At 38.9% G+C, this 10,678-nt stretch overlaps 1 pseudogene; it reads left to right on the top strand.

The window, feature by feature from the left end:
• Positions 1-9,882: 9,882 nt before the first annotated feature.
• On the top strand, positions 9,883-10,322 carry LOC102894056 (annotated as a pseudogene).
• The last annotated feature ends 356 nt before the right edge of the window (positions 10,323-10,678 follow it).

Below are 10,678 nucleotides of genomic sequence, written 5' to 3'. Positions count from 1 at the left end.
CTGTTTTATGCCAGTAAGTCTTCCAAAAATAGCATGTTTATGAATTATGCATGCAGTTAGGATATATTCTCCTTAAAGAGGCGCCATTGCTTGTCATATCTTTATCGGGGGAATCCTTCGGTCTTGGGTGACTGGAAAACATTTTTAATTATTGGAGAGTTTTTCTAACTTGAGACTTTGAAGTACTTCTCCTTTATTCAGTTACTGCTACTCTTTCTTGGCTTGCCTCAATTAAATTCTACTCATTGTTTTATGTAAAATACCAGTAAGTGTTTTTGTGATGCGCAATACCTTAAAGAGATGAAAAAGTGACAATAAATAGTTCTTTGTATTTTTCTTTCAAAATTCATTTTTTTAACTTCCAGTTTCCCATGGTAAGCCGTAGTTAGTTTCACAGTTGCTGTCGTGTCTATGGAATGCAGTTGGCACTTCCAAATTCCCAGTATCCAGAAAGACGATCTGATCAAATCAGATGTGGCTCCGCTGCTTGTAACATTCGATTACAGCCTTCACTTTTAGTCAAAGACGAACACTTGCAAGGAGATGCCTAGTTTGGCTAAATGTCACTGAAGCCTTTAATGTGCTAAAGCTTTTTCCTCCCTGAAAATTTGGGTTGTTATAAGGTTATAAAATAGTGAAAAATAATTCCAGATAGGGAAAACATTTTATGGAATGAGGAGATAAGGTGCTTTTCCTCTCTCAGAGTGCCTTCTCAGCAGGTAACTAGCCCAGCCTTCAGGACAAGAGAGAAGGGGGACGTTCTCTTCTTTCTCAAAGCTTGAGGCTCTGAATACTGTAGGTGCAGTTTGGCTCCCAGAAAGGCACCAACCTGCAGATGTGATGCTGCTTCCGAGCCGTTTTCTCTGAAAATCCTCCCCTCATTAGAGCTTCCTGGCCTCTGCTGGCTGACTGTATTTATCCCAACATTCTCCCAGGTAGATTTTGGGGTAAAACAAGTGCCAGTGGAAAGAAGGGCATGTAGTTTCTTGTATTCGAAGAAGGAAATGCTGTTTAGTGGTCCTAGAAGCTCAAAATAACAGCTCTCTTCTACTGTAGTCCTCGAGAGAATGTAAACTGTGAGCGACAGGGACACTTCACTTCTGAAACGCTATACTTAGCACAGTGCCTGGCACATAGTACACACTCAGCTACTTAATGAACCTCTAGTGAAAATACTGGTTGATAAGCTGACCAGTTTCTGGTAGTTCATTTGTCAAGCAAGTTACGTTTTAGGTGGTAAGGCATAGATGTTACTTTTTTTTTTTTTTTTTTGCTTTTTTTTACCCCAGCACTTTATTTTGAAATTTTTCTAACGTGCAGAAATGTTGAAAGAATTGTTCAGTGAACGTCTACCACCTAGAATCTACAAATAACATTTTGTTACATTTGCCTTGTCACTTAATAGATGTTACTTTTAATATGACTTCTTCAAGCTTGGTTCATCTTTTAAATTCTCAGGGCTAAGGTAATTGAGCAGTTTTAATGAAGTTGTCTTAAACCCTTTGGGGAAACTATGTGTTGCAGCTGGAATTGTAGTGCTCACTTTAAGCTAGTTTTAAACTTGTCAACAGTTACAAAACTGTTCTGTCGAATCTTAATTTTATCTTGCCTGAAGGGATGTTTTTTATAATGGATTTATCTGAAAGTCCGGAATCAATTGTGCTAAATATTCTAATGTTGTTTTCACACTTGATAAACTTCAATTAATTTCACTAATCAGAACGTAATTTGGGGTCCATTTTGTTTATACAAGGTCCCAGGATTATGTTCCCAGCGGGCTGAAGGGGCAGTGTAATTTAGTATGTAAACCACTAAATTAGGAACTCAGAAATTTAGATTTCACTCCTGACTGAACATGGGTAAATCAGTTCTCTTTGCCTTTGTGTCCATTTATCTACCTGTAAAGTGAGGACGTAAGTAATGGGTAACATTTATTAATGTTTAGATCTATTAAGAAAGACATTTTATGAATCCAGGCACCCTCTTATAATTTTACAACTAAGACAAGCTATGGAATGAACTCTGACTTGAGAAATCAAAGCACGTGCAATGGTCAGCATCTGGTCAAAAAGCCTGCTGTTGCTTAGAACTTAACTGTCACCACGGAGTTTGTGTGAGTGGTTTTCCTAATCCATCTGGACTCTGCAAATAATGTGTTTTGTGAGAGAGAGTGAATGCAAATTTGGAAGGAGGAGGACACTAATCATAGAAAAGACTGAAAATCGATGTTAAGATCAGGAACAGGTTATATGGGGTGAGGGATGCTTAAAGGAATTATCCAGATTTACTGCAACACACACGAGTTTCCACAAGGCTCCCCTGCCCCGCCCCTCCTCCCCCCAACACAGAAAACGAGCCAGGATCCTGCCTGCAGCTTGGTCTCAGATGGTGTCCATCAGGTCTGTACAATTGAATTGCAGAGTTGACAGAGGGATAGCAGGATCTCTACTCCGTTTAGTAGCGAAGTAGGACCTGTTCTTTCTAAACGCAGATTGTGAATGTAGATACATTTATCTCACAAAGGTACAAAGGATATTTTACTTTAAATCACACCTTAGAAGTAGTTGTGAAGCAGGATAGTCAGCTTAGGGACAGTCCTCCTCTCCTCCAGGATATGGCTCTGGAATGTTTCCTTAGTCCTTTACTCTGCCCTCTCCCTGTTTTGACGCCAAGCCTAAGAAACAAGCCAAGGCTGGAAGACAGGAAGGATAGCCTTAGGAGATCACCCCCACACCCAGGATAAGGCTCTGGAGTCTTTCTCTTGTCCTTTTTTCAGCTTTGGCTAATCATAATATTGTAATACCACCTGCATGGCAAATACCCTGTCTCCCAAGAGAAACAAAAGCCCAGCCATCATACAGACAGCTCAGCCGGACTTGCTCTCCAAATTTGCCCGCCCGCACTTTTTCTTAAGTGTGTACTTTTGCTTTAATAAAATTTGCTTTCCTGCTTTCCATTTGTCGTGTCCTTGAATTCTTTCTCGACAAGGGATAGGACAAGAACCCGGTCACCAGAGCTCCGGGTCGGGTCCCTCTTTGGACTCTCGCCCCACCCAACTCTCCAGTGTCAGTTGCAAAGGATCCGACCAAAACAGTGTTCCTTGAATGGCGCCTTATTGAATATTAATTAGAAAAAAATAAATACCCAACTGACATGCATAACCCCTCTTGTTTGTTGTTGATATTCTCTTATTAGCCCGTATTTTGCATTCATATCTTTATCAAAAAAAGTACTGTTGATTAAAATGAAATATATATATATGTATTAAAATGTAAGTGATATTCCAGGTGTTTTTAAATAAAATAGACTGCTTTGATTTTTCTTTATTTTTGATCTATTTTGGAGACTGTAAATCACTATATTAGGATGGAAGAACAATCACAAGTACTAGCTTATATTTGAATAAACAAAATTAATATTCTGGTCTTTCAGGAAATAGCAAATGGGGATTCATTCTAGTCCTTGGTTTAGGTTGTAGTTTCTGCCCTGGGGCCTCTAAGACTGCATTTTGCAAAACAAAATCAGGCCCAAAAAGAGAATACTAAACAGGTAAATAGAGAGTGTGAAACCAGATAACAGCATCATCTTACTCCCAACTGATAAATGAGAAGCCTCCATTCTCCCTACTGGGCCGTGGCTAGTAAACACCCTGGATGGTTCAAGTGATGGCTGCCTCTGTTGTGGGGTAATTGAAATCATTTTTAGTAAGCTTTCTATGGGCCGACCTTTGTCTCTTTCAAAATAGACTCAATTTCCCTAAGTGGGGTTTAAAAGCTGGTAAGACACATAAATACTTTACACGATGCCACCTTAATTTTTAAAGTTCCAAAAGTGAAATATTATTATTAATCCCAGAATAAGCCATAAATTTTTTTACAATATTTCACTTCTATTTGGGGTTTAGCTTCTTGACACTTCTAGTTCATTCTTGTAAACGTCTGTTACACTGCTGTCAACATTTTTAAAATTAACTTTTGTACAGGGACCAGTAGGAGCAGGATTATTTTATAAAATAGCAATTGTAGCCTTGTCATGAAATGAAGCATAATCACAAAAGTTTTGCTTGGTCTGGGTAGGGAGCTTGTAAATTTTAATATAAAAATTAGTCGGTGAGTCTGATCTTCACATAATTGATGCTCCTGAAAGTTAAATAATAAAACCACACTGAAAAGTAGATCCTAAACTCCAGCAAAATTATCCCCATCCTTAACTGCCTTCCCACTGACTGCTTGATTGACAGAGGTTAATTAAAAGGGAAAAGGAAGAGAAAAGGGGAGAGGGAGGAAAGGAGAGATCCAGCCAGCCCCCTCTCTGAGGTCTGCACTCTTTGTCTTAATCCCAGGTTTCCTTCCCCCCCTCCCCCCCCCCACCCCTGGTCATTTCACTTGAATGTGTCTAGATAAAGGAGAAAAAGCCCCACCCAAAGAGCTTAAAGGTAACTTGTCATTCCTTTTAAAGCAGTTAGGAGCCTGACAGTAAACTCATTTTAAACATAATCTGACGCTTTGGAGCCATTATTTAAAAAAGAAAAGGAAAGAAATCCGGTTTTCTGAATACAACTAGGCTAATAGAGCTGAATTTGATTTTTTTTTTTTTTTACGCCTTTAGGATCAGTGTTTTCCAATCCTTTAGCTTTTTGCTCACTACCTACATTAAATTAGATGATAGACGATAGATAAATGATAGTTAGATATGAATAATAGGCACAGTAAACGAAGACGAAAAGTTTATGAAACACTTGTTTTTACTATGTCTGGTGCATCATGATATTTTCTGGTCCTGGTGCTCTTGCTTCTTCGTTTGGCCTGAGACAATCTCTGTTTCATGGAAGAAAAGCACCATGTCCTCTTTATTTCTCCAGATGTGGGACTTCTCCTGCTCCTCCTTATTCTGTGGACTGAATCCAGAAAGATTTGCAAACTCCTCTGGCTTTTAGTTTTGCTTTATTTTGTGTTTGCCTCCCCGAGGCAATGAGATAGGACGCTACCTTTTGAATAAGGTGGGAGTTAGATGAAGAGAGGAGGGACTCATTTCTTAAAATCTCAGATTACTGGCAATTTTGAGTGTTTCCTTAATTAAACCATGAGCTTTCAAGGAAAGGGCCAGCCCTGACATATCTGAGATGGGACTCATATATATCTAATATGATCTTGGCCTTTGTTAAAGGATAATTTAAAAAAAAAAAAGTCAAATTATGGCTCTTATACAGATATCAAGTGAGCACAAGCTAGGTATTTTATCAACTCTTACTGAGGGAACCTGGCCGATATTATAACCCATTCAAAGGAGAATCCAAAAACAGACACATAAACCAGGAATATTTCAATGAATGTCCAAATGGAGGTAAGACTTAGCTTCTTCCTGGGTAGGGGAGAGACGTCAAGAAGTCTAGAAACAAGAATTATTTCTCATTGCTCTCAGTTACCTACAGGACAGAATTGTAAAATAGCTTCCTTAGAACCAGAAGCAGCTAACCCCGAAGGTTGCTCTCTAAACTAGGCAACGCATGGTGTTCCACCAAAGCAGGAAATTTCCCCACATCCTGTACTAACAACAGTTCAATACAGTCTGTGAGTTATAAGTAAACACGTCTGTGCCTAACTGGACCATTCTGTCAGCTGGTGTAAGATGACAGCTTGTTCTAGCCCCTCCAAAGCTCAGAGCTTGAAAGACAGGCATGAATGGAGCCAACTCAGTTTAAGAGCTATGTGGCAGGCAGTAGGGGGCAGCAAAGCTCCATTGCTAAAGAATGCAGCCTTCAGAAAAAAAAAAAAAAATTGGTAAACTAGAATTAACCTGGAGTTCCTGGACTTCCAAGGAGTCCAATAAATCCCCCTGAGATGGTATGCAAAAAAATTGTACTTCGTGCATTTTTCTAGGAAGAGAATCCTTTTTTTTTCCTTTTTTTTGCTATAAGTCTGATGAAAATTGAAATACTTTCCCCAAATATTAGAAATTCCATGTCCCAATTGTCATATTCACAAGTTGGTTGCCAAATTAGCTTCAATTTAGAAACACCTGAGAAATTATTAGGTCAACCTATACAAATCCACCATTTTTGTAAGGTCAAAAAATTGTTGAATAGCAGCAATTTCTCGAGGTTTAAGCTATATATACAGATACCTGGTTGCCCCTTCTCCCTAAGCCCCCCGTACTGATACCATCCAATGGGGTGGATGAACATCTGAGGTCAGCTGCCATCGCCAAGTTGAAGTTTGGGGAAATAGTCCATCACCAGGCTTCAATGTTTAACCCCATTTGTCTCTGACCTCGCTGAACAGTGAGAACCAAGTCAGCATTGGGACAATCACCAGCACACAGATCTCTGTGGGACTTTCTCAAGATGTCTTATCTGAGGACCAAAGCCTCAGAATCTCCTCGGGTACTGATTAAAATTTGTATCATTAGGCCCCATGCCGAACTCCCAGAGTTAGGCTTTCTGAGGGGAAGGCAGGGGAATCTGTATTCTAAATTGGCTCCCCAGGTGACTTTTTTGCAAAATAAAGAGTTAAGTAATCAGAGAACTGAAGCTGTCCTACTTCTGCGCACATCATGAGAATGTTGGTTTCTTTGGGAAAGACAACAATGCTGGGAAAAACAGAAGGCAGCAGACAAAGAGGAAGACCAAATATGAGGCAGATTGACTCTATAGAAGAAGCAATTGGCATTAGTCTACAGGAGCTGAGAACAAGACATGGCGGACATCACTCATTCATAGAGTCGCCAAGAGTCAGATTCAACTCTTTGGCAGGTAACACACACAGAATCACAGATCGGAGGAGAGAGTACAGTCTGAGGTCTATCGACTAACTCAAAATATAATTGTTAAATTGGTAAAATCGTGGCTCTCATTTAAATACAGAATGAATGTGTGTCACAGGTTTTGTTCAGCTCGTTAATTTATGATAGAACCTTTTGAGGGTAAAGCTGATTCCAAGAGCATTTGAAGAAAAAAGAGTTTATATAATCCACCAAGAAAAGTATTTTCAAAACAAAACAAAAAATGTTAGAATAAGATTGCTAGGTTACAGAAGAAACTGGTTAATATCCTACAGGCTAATAAAATCACAACCTTTGGGTGTATCTTTCCTACCAGATAAAAAAGTACAAATTAACAAGTAACTTCACAGCATTTGGGTGATAATCAAATAACAAATAGCAAAGTCAAACACAAATAAATTCTCCTAGAAAATGCAATAATCCTTGTGTGAACTCGTTAATTGATTCCCCAGCATGGCTTTGAAAGAACATGCAGCTCAACTTTTTGCCTTATTACCAAGTTTTCAGTAATTCTTTTTTTACAGTGGATGAAGAACATGGAATGTGTGGACTCTACACCTCTGAGTGAGAAAATTTGGGCTGGAGCAGATATATTCAAAACTAAGAACCAATCAATTCAGAGGGAGGAGAAAACTGACTGATACTCAGAATTCATGTATAACCTCTTCGAAGTTATTTTAAACACTAGCTACAATCACTTCCTCCTGCTTTTTAAAAATTTTTATATTTTTATTTTTTAAATTATAATAGATACACAATATTATATTAGTTTCAGGTGTACATCACAGTGAATAGACATTTGTATAAGTGATCGCCCCAATAACTCCAGTACCCATTTGACACCATACATAGTTATTATGATACTACTGACTATATTCCCCATGCTATGCTCTACATCCCCATGAATATTTCGTAACTACCAATTTTTACCTCTTAATCCCTTCCCGCCCTTCACCCATCCCCTTCTCCAATCAGGCAACAATCAAAATGCCTTTTGTATTTATGAGCTTGTTTCTGGTTTGTTTGTTTATTTATCCTGTTCTCTAGATTCTACATATAAATGAAATCACGTATTTGTCTTTCTCTATGTGGTTTATTCCACTCAGCACAATACCCTCTAGGTCCATCCATGTTGTTGCAGATGGCAAGATGTCATTCTTTTTTATGGCTGCACAATATTCCATTGTATGTATGTACCACCTCTTCTTTATCCCATCCACTGATGGACACCCAGGTTGCCTCCATATCTTAACTGTTGTAAATAATGCTGCAATGAACATATGGATTCACATGTCCCTTCAAAGTAGTATTTTGGGTTTCTTTGGATAAATACACAGAAATGGGATTACTGGGTTCTTCTTCATCTCTTGTTATAACCCTTTTTTAAAGTCCATTTTGTCTGGTAGAAGTATTGCTACCCCAGCTCTCTTTTTTCTTCATTTCCATTTTCATGAAATATCCTTTTCCATCCTTTTACCGTCTGTGTGTGTGTCTTTAGATCTGAAATGAGTCTCTTGTAGACAGCATATGCAAGGGTTTTGTTTTCTTATCCATTCAATCACCCTGTGTCTTTTAATTGGAACATTTAATCAATTTACATTTCAACTATATTGTTGCTAGATATGTAGTTATTGCCCTTTTATTCATATTTTTTCTTTTTCTTAAATAAGTCCTTTTAACATTTCTTGTAACACTGGTTTAATGGTGATAAACTCCTTGAGCTTTTTCTTGTCTGGGAAGCTCTTTTTCTGTCCTTTGATTCTAAATGGTAGCTTTGCTGGGTAGAGTAATCTTGGTTGTAGGTCTTTACTTTTCATTGCTTTCAAAATTTCATGCCAATCTCTTATGGCCTGAAAAGTTTCTGTTGAGAAATCAGCTGACAGTCTTATGGAAACTCTCTCGTAGGTAACTAATGGCTTTTTCTTGCTACTTTTAAGATTCTCTCTTTGTCTTCAAACTTTGGCATTTTAATTATGATGTGTCTTGGTGTGGGCCTCTTTGGGTTCATCTTGTTTAGGACTCTCTGAGCTTCCTGGGCTTGTATGTCTATTTCCTTCACCAGGTTAGGAAAGTTTTCCATCATCATTTCTTCAAATAGTTTTTCAATTCCTTGGCCTCTCTCTTCTCCTTCTGGTACTCCTATAATGTGAGTATTGGTAAGCTTGATGTTGTCCAAGAGGTCCCTTAAACTATCCATTTTTTTTTTTTTTTTGCTGTTCTGATTGTTGTTGTTGTTGTTTTGCTACCTTATCTTCCAAATCTCTGATTTTGTTCTCTCCTTTATCTAATCTACCGTTTATTCCCTCTAATGTTTTCTTCATTTGTCATTGTATTCATTTCTGACTGGTTCCTATGTTTTCTATCTCCACTTTTATGTTTCCTATCTCTTTGTTGAAGTTCTCACTGAGACCAATGAGCATCCTCATAATCAGTGTTTGAGCTCAGCATTTGGTAGATTCCTTGTCTCCATTTTGTTTGCTTCTTCTTCTGAAACTTTGGTCTGTTCTTTTGTTTGGGACACGTTTCTGTGTCTCCCCATTGTGGCTGTCTCCCTGAGTTTGTTTCTATAAATTAGGTAGAGCTGCTACGTCTCCCGGTCTCAGTAGAGTGGCTATGTAGTAGGTGTCTTATGGGGCCCAGTAGTGCAGTCTCCCTGATCACCTGAGCAGGATGTTCCAGGTGTGTGTCCCTTGTGTAGGTTGTGTGTGCCCTCTTGTTGTAGTTGAGCCTTGGTTGCTATGTGCACATAAATGGGAGGGACTGACCCTCAGGCTGATTGATTGTGAGGGCTGGCCTTGACTACAGTGGACTTCCTCCTGCTTTTTAAATAAGTAATCTGTCATCTTTGTAGTTATTTGACTTACGAACCAATCATTCTCTAATAATTTCTCTTTGAGGTTTATCTCAAGGTTTGCTAAGAATTTCAACTTTGTTCTTTTGTCTTTAATCTAAAATTTCAGGCACTTAATTTATTTAAACATCAGAAATCTCCTCTGATTCTGATAAAATGATTGTCTACCTAGGGAAATTAAACTTTGACCATCAAGAAACATGAATTTAATCCCACCCCTCTCTGTCTTCTTTACCTCCAGGAACAGCTCCCTTCCCACAGCATCTCATCCCTTGAAAATGTATGCCTGCACCAAGTTTGTCTCCACCCTCTCCTTAGTCAACTGCTGAACAGATCACTGACTACAGTGGTACTGAAACAACCTGAGACACTGACAGATGAGAGCCTCAGCAGCTTGGCAGCCTCACGTTCCCTAACTTCACTTATTTCTAGCTGCAGCTTCCAAAGCAGCGCCATTTCAAGGGACGTTGACACAGCAGCCAAGTTCCTTGCGGCTGCAGCTGCTGCAGTAGAGGTGGCTGGCTCTGGGGCTGGAATTGAGATTGTGTTTGGAAGCCTTATCATTGGTTATGTCGGGAACCCTTCTCTGAAACCACAGCTCTTCTCCTACGCCATTCTGGGCTTTGCCCTCTCAAAGGCCATGGGGCTCTTTTGCCTGATGGTGGCCTTTATCATCCTCTTCGCTATGTAAAGGAGGTGTCTCCACCTCCCATAGTTCTTTCTCCAGTGTCTCATCTACCTCGTATGTTCCTTTTCCTATACCTCCCCAGGCAGCCTGTAGAAAGTAGTTGGCTCAGGGTTTGACAGAGGGAAGACAAATAAATACTGTATTAATAAGGGGGAAAAGGGGAGAAAAAAAAGAAATGTGAATTTAAATAGAAAAACCAACCTCAATATTTTTTCATAACTTCATTTGCCTTAAGAAGGATAGTTTAGGAGTGAATATCTCTGTTGTGAATAAACATCTTAAATTCGACAACTTACTCATTGTATTTTAGTTCCTTCCACTAATTTCAAGTAAGATTAAAATTTAGTAATTTTTGTACA

Source organism: Pteropus alecto, unplaced genomic scaffold (assembly GCF_000325575.1).
Source record: "Pteropus alecto unplaced genomic scaffold, ASM32557v1 scaffold71, whole genome shotgun sequence".
Lineage (NCBI taxonomy): Eukaryota > Metazoa > Chordata > Mammalia > Chiroptera > Pteropodidae > Pteropus > Pteropus alecto.
Note: the sequence above shows the minus strand (reverse complement) of the source record. Positions and strands in the feature narration are given on the sequence as shown.